We start from the raw sequence: 12,581 nt of genomic DNA, 5'->3' as shown, positions 1-12,581 counted from the left end.
TGAGTTAATTTACGTTTATTGCCAAATACCTAGAATAAAGATTCATCCCACTGAGTTTTTTCCTCTCAGTTGACTGACAGTGATGGTATGAGATCTAATCTGTACATCAGATAGCTTAAATATAGAATATCGAATATCATTTTCCATATTTCAAGCAATCTTGCATGACAAATATTTGTTGAATGTATATGCCCTTATGTTATACTATTATATTATATATCATATTATAAACTCCTTGAGGGCAGAAACTGTTGTTTTTCATGTTTCTATTCCCAATATCTAGGTAGTGCCTTACATATAAATTAGGGTTTAATCCATGTTTGCTGAATTATCCACCGGTTTCAGAAGAGATTATAATAGATATTTTGGAAGAAATTCTGAATTCCCTGAAAGGATGATATTTTAGAGAAATGAAACTTTAAATTGAAAGATCTTTTATTGTAATTTTAATTCTCTGGCATTTTCAATTAAGAATTGTGTAATATACACCACCTTGCACCAGAGGGCACTCTGGGATTTCAGCCAGGTTCTATTTGTCTCTCAATCTCTTGGAGTAGCTGGATGTCCCACTTTGGCTTTGCCCCTTTATGAGAGGTATCTACCTCATAAATTAGTCTAAGAGTTGGGTCTTTACCATCCAATCAAATCCTAGGGCAAAATCCTCTATCTCACTAGTTCCTCTCATTTGAACTTACTTAACCTGTTGCATTTCACTTAAGTTCACTTAGAACATACTTTATTAACAACTTTAATCAAAATGGCAAAAATAAATCGTAACAGGTTAATATCAATATACTCAGCATAAGTATTTCCAAATACTTGGCTCTTCTGGCTTCTCATATCATCCCTAAGTTCAAATTTAGACTCAGACACTTATTAGCAATGTGACCCTGGACAAGTCATTTAAACTATTTGCCTCAGTTACCTCAATTGTAAGACAATAATATCATCTATCTCCCACTTTGTTGTGAGGATCAATTGAGATATTTATAAAGAATTTAGCATAACTAGTATAACCTATATCAGACTATTTACTGCCTTTGGGGAGGGTGGAGAAGGGAGATAAGGGGAGACAATCAGCATTGTAAAATGTCAGAAAACAATTGTCAAAAATTGTTCCAACATTAAATTGAAAACTATTTTAAAGTTTTTATTTTAAAGAGCTCAGCACAGTGCCTAGCACATAGTAGATCACTCACTCACTCACACACACACACACACACTTATTCCCATATATGTATATGTTTGTACGTGCTTATTCCCTTCTTCAGTTTCAACCTTTGAAGTAGCAAACAGTAAAATCCCAGAAGTTCAGTTCTCTATTGCTTGTAGCCAAGGGTCAACAACAACAAGGTGGATCAATGTCCCACTGATATAATGAAGGAGTTCTAAAGTTTGTATACAAAAGTGGCACTAGTTTTGACTTTGCTTCTAGGAGATTGTAGTTCTGCTCCCAATCTCCTTCTCTGTTTCTCTCTCTCATTATGATGCATTTATTTCTGTCTCACCAAGTAAGTCTGAGGGGGTTTCTTCGTGGAACATAAGCTGCAGAACTAGCTATTACACAGTTCCATTAAAGCAATGAGAGGGAGAAGGGAATGGGATATTGTGAGGAGGGCATCAGTTTCTCCAACTGTTTTCATGTTCACATTCAGTGTTTCGTTTAAAAGCAAACAAATAAATAAGCAACTATTCCATGCTGGTGGAGAATGGCCAAGAACCAAAAGGAAAAAGAAGGCCTATGAGCAACCCAAATACATGTCATAGAGCACACGTGCCAAAACTCATGCACTTTACTCATAGGGAAGTCCCTCAGGCCCTCACTTGGTACTTGTTTTATAAACAATTCTAATAAGCTTGATTCTCCAGTTTCCCAGTCCACAGCTGTTTAGAAGCAGCCAATTACAAAATTAAAGAGTAGACCAGAAAAAACTAAGAGGTAGGCACAATGATTATAGCAATAATTGATAAGGAAGAAGATAGAAAAAGTATAGCAGGCAAATGTCACATCGCCTTGTGACAAAAACTCAAAAACACAAGCATTCTAAAGATACCCCTCTAGTACATGAGGGCATCACTGTCCTCAATATGCTATATTCAACATAACAAGTTCATAAATGATGACCTGGTATACATGTAGTTCAAAAGAGCATATAAATATGAACAAGCCACTGTATTAGGTACTGTGTAAGAGATACAAAGATGAACATGGCATAGTCCTTACCCTTAAAAGCTAGAAATGATCTCTCCTTTCTTTAAGCTATCTAAAAAAAGTGTGTACATGTGAGGGAGGAGATAGCACATATATATGTATAATATATTTTTTCAGGTAGCTTAGAGAAAGGCGAGATAATTTCTAGCTAGAGAGAATCAAAGAAGACTTCATAGAAGAGGAAACATTTCAGATGGGTTTTGAAGGATGAGTCAAGATTTGGACAGGTAGAAATATGTGGAAAGAACATTCCAGGTATAGAAAACAATAGGCAGAAAAGCAGAGCTAGGAAAGCACATGAGATATTTTGGGCCCAGCTTGGTTTGAGAACAAGGTGATCAAAGGGAAGGAACAGAAGGCAATGTTGGAAAGGAATGCTGGGAATCACATTAGGAGTCTTTGAATGCCAGGTTGAGAGATTGAGACTTTATTTGGAAATCAATGAAGACCTATGCAATAGAAAGATTCCTCTAACATTCCCATCTGTGCATTTATTCTACTATGCTGCCATACTGGCTTATTTGCCTCATACATTCTATCTCCCAACTCTATGCCTTTGCAGTGGCTGTTCTCCAAGCCTGGAATGCTCTCCCTCATTCTCAGAATCTTGGAATCCCTGGTTTTCTTTAAGACTCAGTTCAAGTATTAACTCTGAGGGCCTTTCCAGATACCCCTAAATGCTAATGCCATATCTAGCAAAGTTACTCCCAATCTATTCTTTATTTTTCTTATATTTATGATGTATATGTATATATATATGTATATACACACATACACATACACACAAATACATATTTCTTCCTCCATTAAAATGTAAGTGCCTTGGGGCAACCAGGTGGCTCAGTGAGTGAGGCCTGGAGATGAGAAGTCTTGGTTCTAAATTTGGTGAGCTGTGTGACTCTGGGTAAGTCACTTAACCCAAATGCCTAGCCTTTGCTGCCCTTCTGCCTTGGAATTGATCCTTAGTATCGATTTGATTTAAAGACAGAATAAATAAATAAAATGTGAGTGCCTTAGAGGCAGGGACCATTTTTGTGTTTTCTTTGTATCCTCAATACTTAGAATAGTGCTGCTAGTAGCACAGTGAATGGTACATAGTAAGATCTTAATGAATTCCTGTTGACTGACTCAGAATAAAACATTATGTATTATATTCATTATGTATTATATATGCATATTATAACAATGTATATCCATATGTATTAGAACTTTGTCCTTGCTTTTTCCATTAGAATATGAGCTCCTTTCAATACACTTTTAATTCATTGAGTGACCATGAGACCCTTTTCTCTAAGTCTGTTTTCTCTGCTTTTAACTCTTGGATAGGGAGGGAAGGTTATAAAAATAGAAAACCAGGTCCCACTCCAGCAGTTCCCTGGAGACAGAATCTCATTAGCAGATGTCTATGCTTGAAACGACTTTGGGGAGGAAGATGACTACCTTTGAAGCTGGAAGCTTGAGGGTTCCCTTTTCCTCAGCCATCAGATTTCTTTCTTTCTTGCACCCTCAATACTAGGGTTCAGTGATTCCTTGAAGTCAACAGTTATCTTCTGTTAAATAACTCAGAAGTGGTAACCAGGGTAGGAAAGGTTAATGGGTCATCCTTATTCATTCTACATCCCCAAAGGAGCTGGTATAAACACACTCAGTATTTTTTTTCAATTTAAGATATTTTTCCATGGTTACTGGTTACATGATTCATGACCCTCCCCCACACATACACACTGCTTTCTCCTCCCCCCTCCCAAAGCCAACAAGCAGTTTCACTAGGTTATACATGTATCATTGTTCAAAACCCATTTCCATTTTATTCATATTCGCAATAGAGTGATCTTTTAACATCAAAACCTTAATCACATTCCTATCGTACTATGTGGTTGATCATATATTTTTCTAAAGCATTTCTGGTTCCACAATTCTTTCTCGTAAGTTCCTCTGGATTGTCCTGGGTCATTGCATTGCTACTGGTAGAGAAGTCCATTACATTCAACTGTTCCATAATGTGTCAGTCTCTGTGTACAATGTTCTCCTGGTTCTGCTCCTTTCACGATGCATCAATTCCTGGAGGTCATTCCAGTTCACATGGAATTCCTCCATTTCTTTATTCCTTTCAGCACAATAATATTCCATCACAAACATATATAACAGTTTATTCAGTCATTCCCCAATCAATGGACACCCCCTCATTTTCCTTTTTTTGCCACCATAAAGAGCGCGACTATGAATATTTTTGTACAAGTCTTTTTCCTTAATGTCTCTTTGGGGTATAAACCCAGCAGTGGTATGGCTGGATCAAAGGGCAGGCATTTATTTAAAGCCCTTTCTACATAGTTCCAAATTACCCTCCAGAATGGTTGGATCAATTCACAACTCAGTCAGCAGTGTATTTGTGTCCTAATTTTGCCACATCCACTCCAACATTTATTGCTTTCCTTTGCTGTCATATTGGCCAATCTGCTAGGTGTGAGGTGGTACCTCAGAGTTGTTTTAATTTGCATCTCTCTAGTCAGGAAGGATTTAGAACCCTTTTTCATATGCTTATTGATAGTTTTGATTTCATCCTGTGAAAATTGCCTATTCATGTCCTTTGACCATTTGTCAATTGGGGAATGGCTTCATTTTTGGTAAATTTGACATATATTTGGGAAATTAATCCTTTGCCAGAGAGTTTTGTTATAAAAATGTTCTTCCAGTTTGTTGATTTCCTTCTAATTTTGGTTGCATTGGTTTTGTTTGTACAAAACCTTTTTATTTGATAGAATCAAAGTATTTTTTGCAATGTTCTCTATCTTTTGCTTGGTCTTAAATTCCTTCCTTTCCCACAGATCTTACAGGTATACTAATCTATGTTCACCTAATTTATTTATGATTTTACTCTTTATATTTAAGTCACTTACCCATTTTGAATTTATCTTGGTATAGGGTGTAAGATGTTGATCTAAACCTAATTTTCCCCATATTGTTTTTCAATTTTCCCAGCAATTTTTGTCAAATAGTGAGTTCTTGTCCCCAAAGCTGGGGTCTTTGGGTTTATAGCTTACTGAAGTCATTTACTCCTAGTCTATTCCATTGATCCACCCTTCTGTTTCTTAGCCAGTACTATATTGTTTTGATGACCACTGCTTTATATTACAATTTAATATCTGGTACTGCTAGCCCCCTCCTTCACATTTTTTTCATTATTTCCCTTGATATTATTGATCTTTTGTTCTTCCAGATAATCTTTGTTATAATTTTTTCTAATTCTATAAAAAAAAAGGTTTTTGGTAGTTTGATAGGTATGGCACTGAATAAGTAGATTAATTTGGGTAGGACTGTCATTTTTATTATATTAGCTCATCCTACCCTCAGTATTTCTTAATATCAGGAAATAAGTAATCTGGTGGCATCATCCTATAGCTCACTGATCATTCTTAAGCAGTTAAGTCAAGGCAGACCTTGCCATCTGTCTGTTGACAGATTTTAGAGGGTGATATTTTAAAAGCCTGACTCTTACTATGCTACACTAGTAAATGCCCTTACTCTAAGTTTACCTGTATCTTTTGGCTCTTTATTGAAATGTAAAAACCCACTATTGATTAGAGAAATGCAAATTAAAACAACTCTAGAATACTACTTCATACCTATCAGATTAGCTAACATGACCAAAAAGGAAAATCATAAATGTTGGAGAAGATATGGGAAATTTGGGACACTAAAACACTATGGGTGGAACTGTGAACTGATACAACTATTCTGGAGAGTAATATGGAACCAGGCCTAAAAGGTCATAAAGCTATGTACACATTTTTACCCAGTTATACCACTACTGAGAGTATCCCAGAGATAAGAGATAAGAGAAAAGGACCTACCTGTAGTATTTATATTTGTAGCAGCTCTTTTTGAAATGGCAAAGAACTGGAAATAGAGGGGATGTCCATTACTTGGGGAATGGACAAACAAGTTGTGATATACAGTTGTAATGGAATACTGTTGTACCACAAGAAATAAAGAATAGAATGAGTTCAGAAAAACCTGGAAAGGCTTATGTGAACTGATGCAAAGTGAAGTGAGCAGAACCAGGAGAACAATGTATACAGGAACAGAAATATTAAACAAAGATCAACTGTAAAGGACTAAACCTTTATCAGCAATGCAAATCTCCAATATAATCACAAGGGACTCATGATGAAAATGTTATTCATAGAGAAAGAAATTCCTAGAGTCTGAGTGGAGATCAAAGTATGTTATCTTCCACTTTATTTTCTTCATGAGATTTTTATTTTATGTGTGATATGTGCCTTCTATTACAACATAAGCAATAAGGAAATATGTCTTGTATGAAAGTACTGGTATAATCTATATCAAACTATTTACTGCCTGGGGAGGTGAGAAGGAAGGGAAGAAAAGAGAAGATCTGAATCCTAAAATGTCAGACAACAATGATCAAAAATTATTCCTACATCTAACTGAAAAAAAATGTAATTAATTAAAAAAAAAAGAAAGGCAAAAACATTGGTGGAGGCTTATGACCTATGATTTCAGGAATGGATCCACAGCAAGGGTTGAATCTAGGGTAATAAACCTTGACAAAGAAGAACGGCATTGACATATTTGGGGATTTTTAAAAAAGTGTATTATAGACACAATTTTATTATTGCTTGCTTTGAATGTAAATTCAGAAAAATCAAGTTTCAATCATACTTCAGTTGAAGGGAAAGAAAAAAAACCTTTTTGATAAAGATCAGGATTTTCTTCTGAATAAGCAAAATGCCTGACTTCTAAGAAACTTTTTTTAAGTAGCACTAGAATTGAGGGAAAGGAAGTCAGAGTACTACTTGTACAAAGTAGACAATTAAATTATCTCAACCTAATTAGAAAGGAAGACTAATATTCATATATTCAGCAATAGTACATAAGACTTGGGGTGGATTTATTTTTATTTTTTAAATATTTTCCCCTCCCCTCTCCCAGAATTGACAATTCAACTGGGTTGTACAAATGCTATCACTTGATATCTATTTCATATTATTCATTTTTGCTATAGAGAAATTTTTTAAAGTCAAAACCCCAAATCACATACCCATATATAAGTGATAAGTGATGTCATATGTTTTGTTTTTGTATTTCTACTCTCATAGTTCTTTCTCTTAGCATTCTTTCCCATAAGTCCTTCAGGAGTGTCCTGGCTTATTGCATTGCTACTAGTAGCAAAGTCCATTACATTGGATTGGTTCACAATGTTTTACTTTCTGTGTACAATGTTATCCTAGTTCTGCTCATTTCACTCTCTATCAGTTCACTGAAGTTCTCCTAGTTCACATAGAAATCTTTCAGATCATCATTCCTTACCTAATGGTATTCCATTATCATCAGATAACACAATTTGTTCAGCCATTCCCCAATCAAGGGACAATCCTTCATTTTTCATTTTTTTTTTTGCCATTGGGGCGAATTTTCTGAGTAAAATGGAGCTCACCTTTTTTTTGTATACTCTAGTTTGTGGAAGTATATCTGTTTGAAGTCTTGTCCTCTGGACATCTTAATATTTCAAAGTTGTAGCTATTAAATTAGATCTAAATTCCCACCCCTCTCTGTTTCTTTAAAAACATTTTTTTAATCCTTACCTTCCATCTTAGAATCAATCCTGTGTATGGGTTCCAAGGTAGAAGAATAGTAAGGGCTAGGCAAAGGGGGTTAAGTGACTTGCCCAGGGCCACACAGCTGGAAAGTGTCTGAGGTCAGATTTGAACCCAGGTCCCATCTCCAGGCCTGACTCTCAATCCACTAAGTCACCTAGATGCCTCTTCTTGGCACCTCCCCCCAATTCCCTCTATTTCTAAACAGTGAACATAAAACCTTATATAGTGATTTTGGAAGAAGAAAAGGGAAAAAACATATTTAATAACTGTATCTTTTCAGTGTGCGTTAAATCACTATCTTGATTCTGGATAAATAGAAATAAACTCTGCTTTTGATGTGATTTTGAGTTGTTTTCTTCTCTTCTTTGGTGCTCTTTGATCTGGAGTTGTTGCTACAACTAGCAACAATGCTAAGTAGCTTCTGTAAATGAAAATTTTCTCTGCAGAGGGGACATTTGGCCTTGGTGTAATAACACCACTCAGTGATACACTCCCAAAAGAACAGGTGGCCACAGTGTGCGAATTTCACATGCCTTTGCTCCTCTATGCATAGAGTACAATTCCAAATTCCCAGAAACAGATTTCTCTTTCACATGGCTCTTCTGGTAGGAAAGGTTGTAGTGTGTTTTCCATTCCAAAGCATCAGATGGATCAAGGACATCAATAAATCCATTAAACATTTATTAAGCAACCACAATTTGCCAGGCACTGTTCTAGGCTTAGGAGATACAAAAAGAGGTGAAAGACAGTCCCTGCACTCAAGAAGTTTATAGTCTAATGAAGGAGACAACATGCAAACTAATACATATAAAGCAAGATATATACAGGTTAAATAGGAAAGGATTAACAAAGGCACTGGAATTAAGAAGGGCTGGGGAAGATTTCCTATAGAAGGTGGCATCTCCAGCTGGGACTTAAAAGGAACCAGAGAAGGCAGGTTGATAGCTCAGTGAACTAAGAGCCAGGCCTGAGATGGGAGGTCCTGGGTTAAAATCTGGCCTTAGATACTTCCTAGATGTGTGACCCTGAGCAAGCCACTTAACCCCTATTGCCTAGCCCTTACCACTCTTCTGCCTTGGAAGGAATATACAGTATTGATTCTAAGATGGAAGGTAAGGGTTTAATTAAAAAAAAAAAAGAGTGGGGAGTGGCAGCTAGGCAGGTCAGTGGACTGAGAGCCAGACCTGAAGTTTGGAGGACCTGGGTTCAAATCTGATCTTAGATACTTCCTAGTGGTGTGACCCTGGGCAAGTCATTAATCTCAATTGCCTAACTCTTACAGCTCTTCTGCCTTGGAACCAATACAAAAATATAAATTCTAAGATAGAAGGTAAGGATTTGAAAATTAAAATAAAAGGGGCGGGGGAAGCAATCCATCAACCATTTGATAATATAGGCAACATTCCACAGCAATAGCATGGAAACTCTGCCAACAGGGAAGGATGTGCATTTATTCAAAACTACTACTGTCTATCAGAAGTTTGATGGTACTTGTTTCTTTTGTGTTTATTCTCTCCTGATCTTAAGTAAATGAGTTCCAGGGCCAGGATAGATCAGATTATTACATTGTGAACACCAAAAATTCAGAAGAACCATTAGAAATTGCTTCAGCATACATCACTGACACCAATAACCCACCCCACAATGAACTTCTTAGAGAGGAATCTCTGGAGAAATAAAGGTCAGTGAGGCCCTGCTGGTCCAATATAGTGAATTGCCAGTGCCAGTGGAAATTGGGGAGTGAACCCAGAGAGTATGCTATGCAAATTAGTAACAAATATATGAAGACAGTCCAAATCACTACTAAGAGAAATGCATAAAGTAACTCCAAGGTTCCTGCTCACATTATCAGATTGGTAACAATGACAAAACCCAAAAAGGACAATTTTGGATGGGATGTGAGAGAACAGGAACATTATTTCATGGAGCTATGATTTCATCTAGCCATTCTGGAAAGAAATTTGGAAGTATCCTCCAAAAGTTACTAAATTATGATCCATTAATGCCACTACCAGGCATATATACCAAAAAAGATCAAAGAAAGAATGAAAGAGCCCATAGATATGAAAATATCTATAACAGTGCTTTCTGTTGTAGCAAAGAACAGGAAAAAAAGAGTGTCCATTAATTGGGGAAATGACTGAACAAACTATAGCATATACATGTAATAGAATACTATTACACAATAAGAAATCCTGAAATGGATAAATTCAGAGAAACCTGGGAAGACTTTATGAACCCTTAAAGAATAAAATGAATAGACCAAAGAGACCAATTTATTCAAGGACTGTTGTTTAAAAAACATATGTGAGACTTAAGAATGGTGATCAATATAATGTAAACCACAATTCTAGAGGTGTTGAAATACAGTTCTTCTGTCAGCTGATACAACCATTCTGGAAAGCAATAGGGACCCAAGGACAAAGGGCCACAAAACTAGTAATATCTTTTGAACCAGAAATAGGATCTGTTTCCCAAAGAGATCAGAGATAAAGGAAAAAGGCCAAAGTATTTGTAACAGCTCTTTTTGTAGTGGCAAAGAATTGGAAATGGGAGATTGTCCATCACTTGGGGAATGGATGAACAAGTTGTGGTATATGGTTGTAATGGAACACTATTGCACCATAAGAAACAACAAACAGGTTTAGTTCAGAAAATGACCTGATACAAATTAAAGTGGGCAGAACCAGGAGAACAATGTATACAGTAACAAAAATATTATATGATGATTAACTCTGAAAGACTAAACCATTATCAGGGGGTCCTGGGTTTAAATCTGACCTCAGATACTTCCTAGCTGTGTGACCCTAGACAAGTCACTTGACCCTCATTGCCCACCCCTTACTAGTCTTTTGCATTGGAACCAATATATAATATTGATTCTAAGGTGAAAGGTAAGGTGTTTTTTTTTTTAAAATAAAATGCATGCTAACTATAAAATAGTAACATAAACTGTGAGGAAATATTTAGAGGTGGACACAGATCAGGATTTCAAAATAAACAGAAAAAAAATATTTACAGAAACAAATTAAAGGAAAGAATTGGTTCTCATAGATTCTGCCCATAGGATCAAAGAACTAGAGCTAGAAGGGATTTTAGAGGCCATTTAGTCCAGCTCCCTCATTTTACAGATAAAGCAACTGAAGTCTGAAGAGTTAAAATGACTTGCTTTAAGTCACATAGGTGCCAAGTATCAGAGTTTGAGGTTGGAATCCAGGTCTTCTGATGCCAGAGGACCAAACTCTTAACACTGTTTTCAATTATACAATGAAACTATCTTTATTGGAAGTACAATGGTTTAATAGAAATGGAAATAACAACAACAAAAAGTAAATGTCACATAACTGTAGCAATAAAGCTTGATTATAGAAAAAACGAGCAGACCACAGATGTGGAACATTTCATATATTACTTGACAGTTAAAGTGCTGGTTGACTTTGTTGAACTACTTTTATTTTTATTGTTTTAAAATTTGTATTGCAGTGATGATGTGATCTAATAATCAGAGCTATTTAATTACTATTTGCTCCATTCATCCTACTACTAACTCATTGCCTTGAGAGGAATTCCCAGCAGATACACTGTCCTGGGAAATTGTATCAAAGGATCTCCAATATCCTCTCTGTCTCTTTCCCCCTCTACCTCTCACACATATATGTGTATAAATGTATACACATGTGGAACCCCATATGTATCTATGTGTATATATACATGTATATGTGTATGTGTATATGTATATAGCTCTGAGCCCCCTTGCTTCTGGGATTGTTTCTAACCTCATCTGTTTCCTTTCAACTGCTTTTCCAATAAATATACTCAAACTAGCAAAAGCTTGGGTTAATACTGTTTATAAAGACAAAGTAAATGTTTAAAATGAAGAAAGATAAACAGACTTTGCCCAGGCTCAAAGGGAAAGGTTTCAGGCTCCCATGAAAAAGCCTAAGGGATAAAGAAGAGTCACGATTACTTCCTTGGGGATTTTAGGTGGGGAGCAGCTTTCAGCAACACAGCATCTGGGTCTATACTCATATCCCATAGGTTAAATAGCCTTGGTTCCTGAGTCCTGGCCTCTTTCTTTGTGTTAAATGTCTCTGATCTCCCTTCTATTCTCCCAGATCACTGCGGAGCTTCTCATAACCTCTCTACCAGGTCCCTGAATCTTCTATGTGTTTTGTTAGGAGCTTGGTTCCTGTTGAAGTCTAACTCAGTCCAGAATTGGATGAACTGACTTTTGAAGGTTACTTAGGAGTATGACCAATCAATAAGATTATATATAAAAAGTACTTTGCAAATCTTAAAGTGCTATATAAATGCTAACTAGTATTATTATTGCTATATAAATATATAGCTATATAAATGCTAGCTAGTATTATTACTGCATTATTCATTCTATGTTCCCTTTCTAATTTATTCAAGGAACTCATTCCTACTTCATAAAGATGAGCCTGGATTTTTGTCCTCATTATTGACTCTTCTTCTCCAATTAGATCCTGGGCTTTCAAAGATCAACTCCCTTATATTTGTTACAAAGGAGTGTTCCTTGGGTGGGGGAAAGTGGGGATAGATATACTCACAAATGAAAAATAAAAGATATCAATAAAAATTTAAATCTGAAAATATTGTCATACTAGGAAATTATGATGAATAAAAATTACCAATTTTTAATTTTACTTTTATGAATTGATTTTATAATATATTTAAGCACACAAGTTTCACTGGCAGTCCATAAATAGTTCACTCCATATTCT

The 12,581-nt window shown here is 36.0% G+C and overlaps 1 protein-coding gene across 2 annotated transcripts in view; it reads left to right on the top strand.

The window, feature by feature from the left end:
- The window catches only part of LOC100011615 (tubulin gamma-1 chain-like), a 32,856-nt gene that overhangs the window by 4,305 nt on the left and 15,970 nt on the right, over positions 1 to 12,581 (top strand). The window lies entirely within an intron of this gene.

This window comes from Monodelphis domestica, chromosome 2 (assembly GCF_027887165.1).
Source record: "Monodelphis domestica isolate mMonDom1 chromosome 2, mMonDom1.pri, whole genome shotgun sequence".
NCBI classification, from domain to species: domain Eukaryota; kingdom Metazoa; phylum Chordata; class Mammalia; order Didelphimorphia; family Didelphidae; genus Monodelphis; species Monodelphis domestica.
This window is presented reverse-complemented; position numbering and strand designations above follow the sequence as displayed.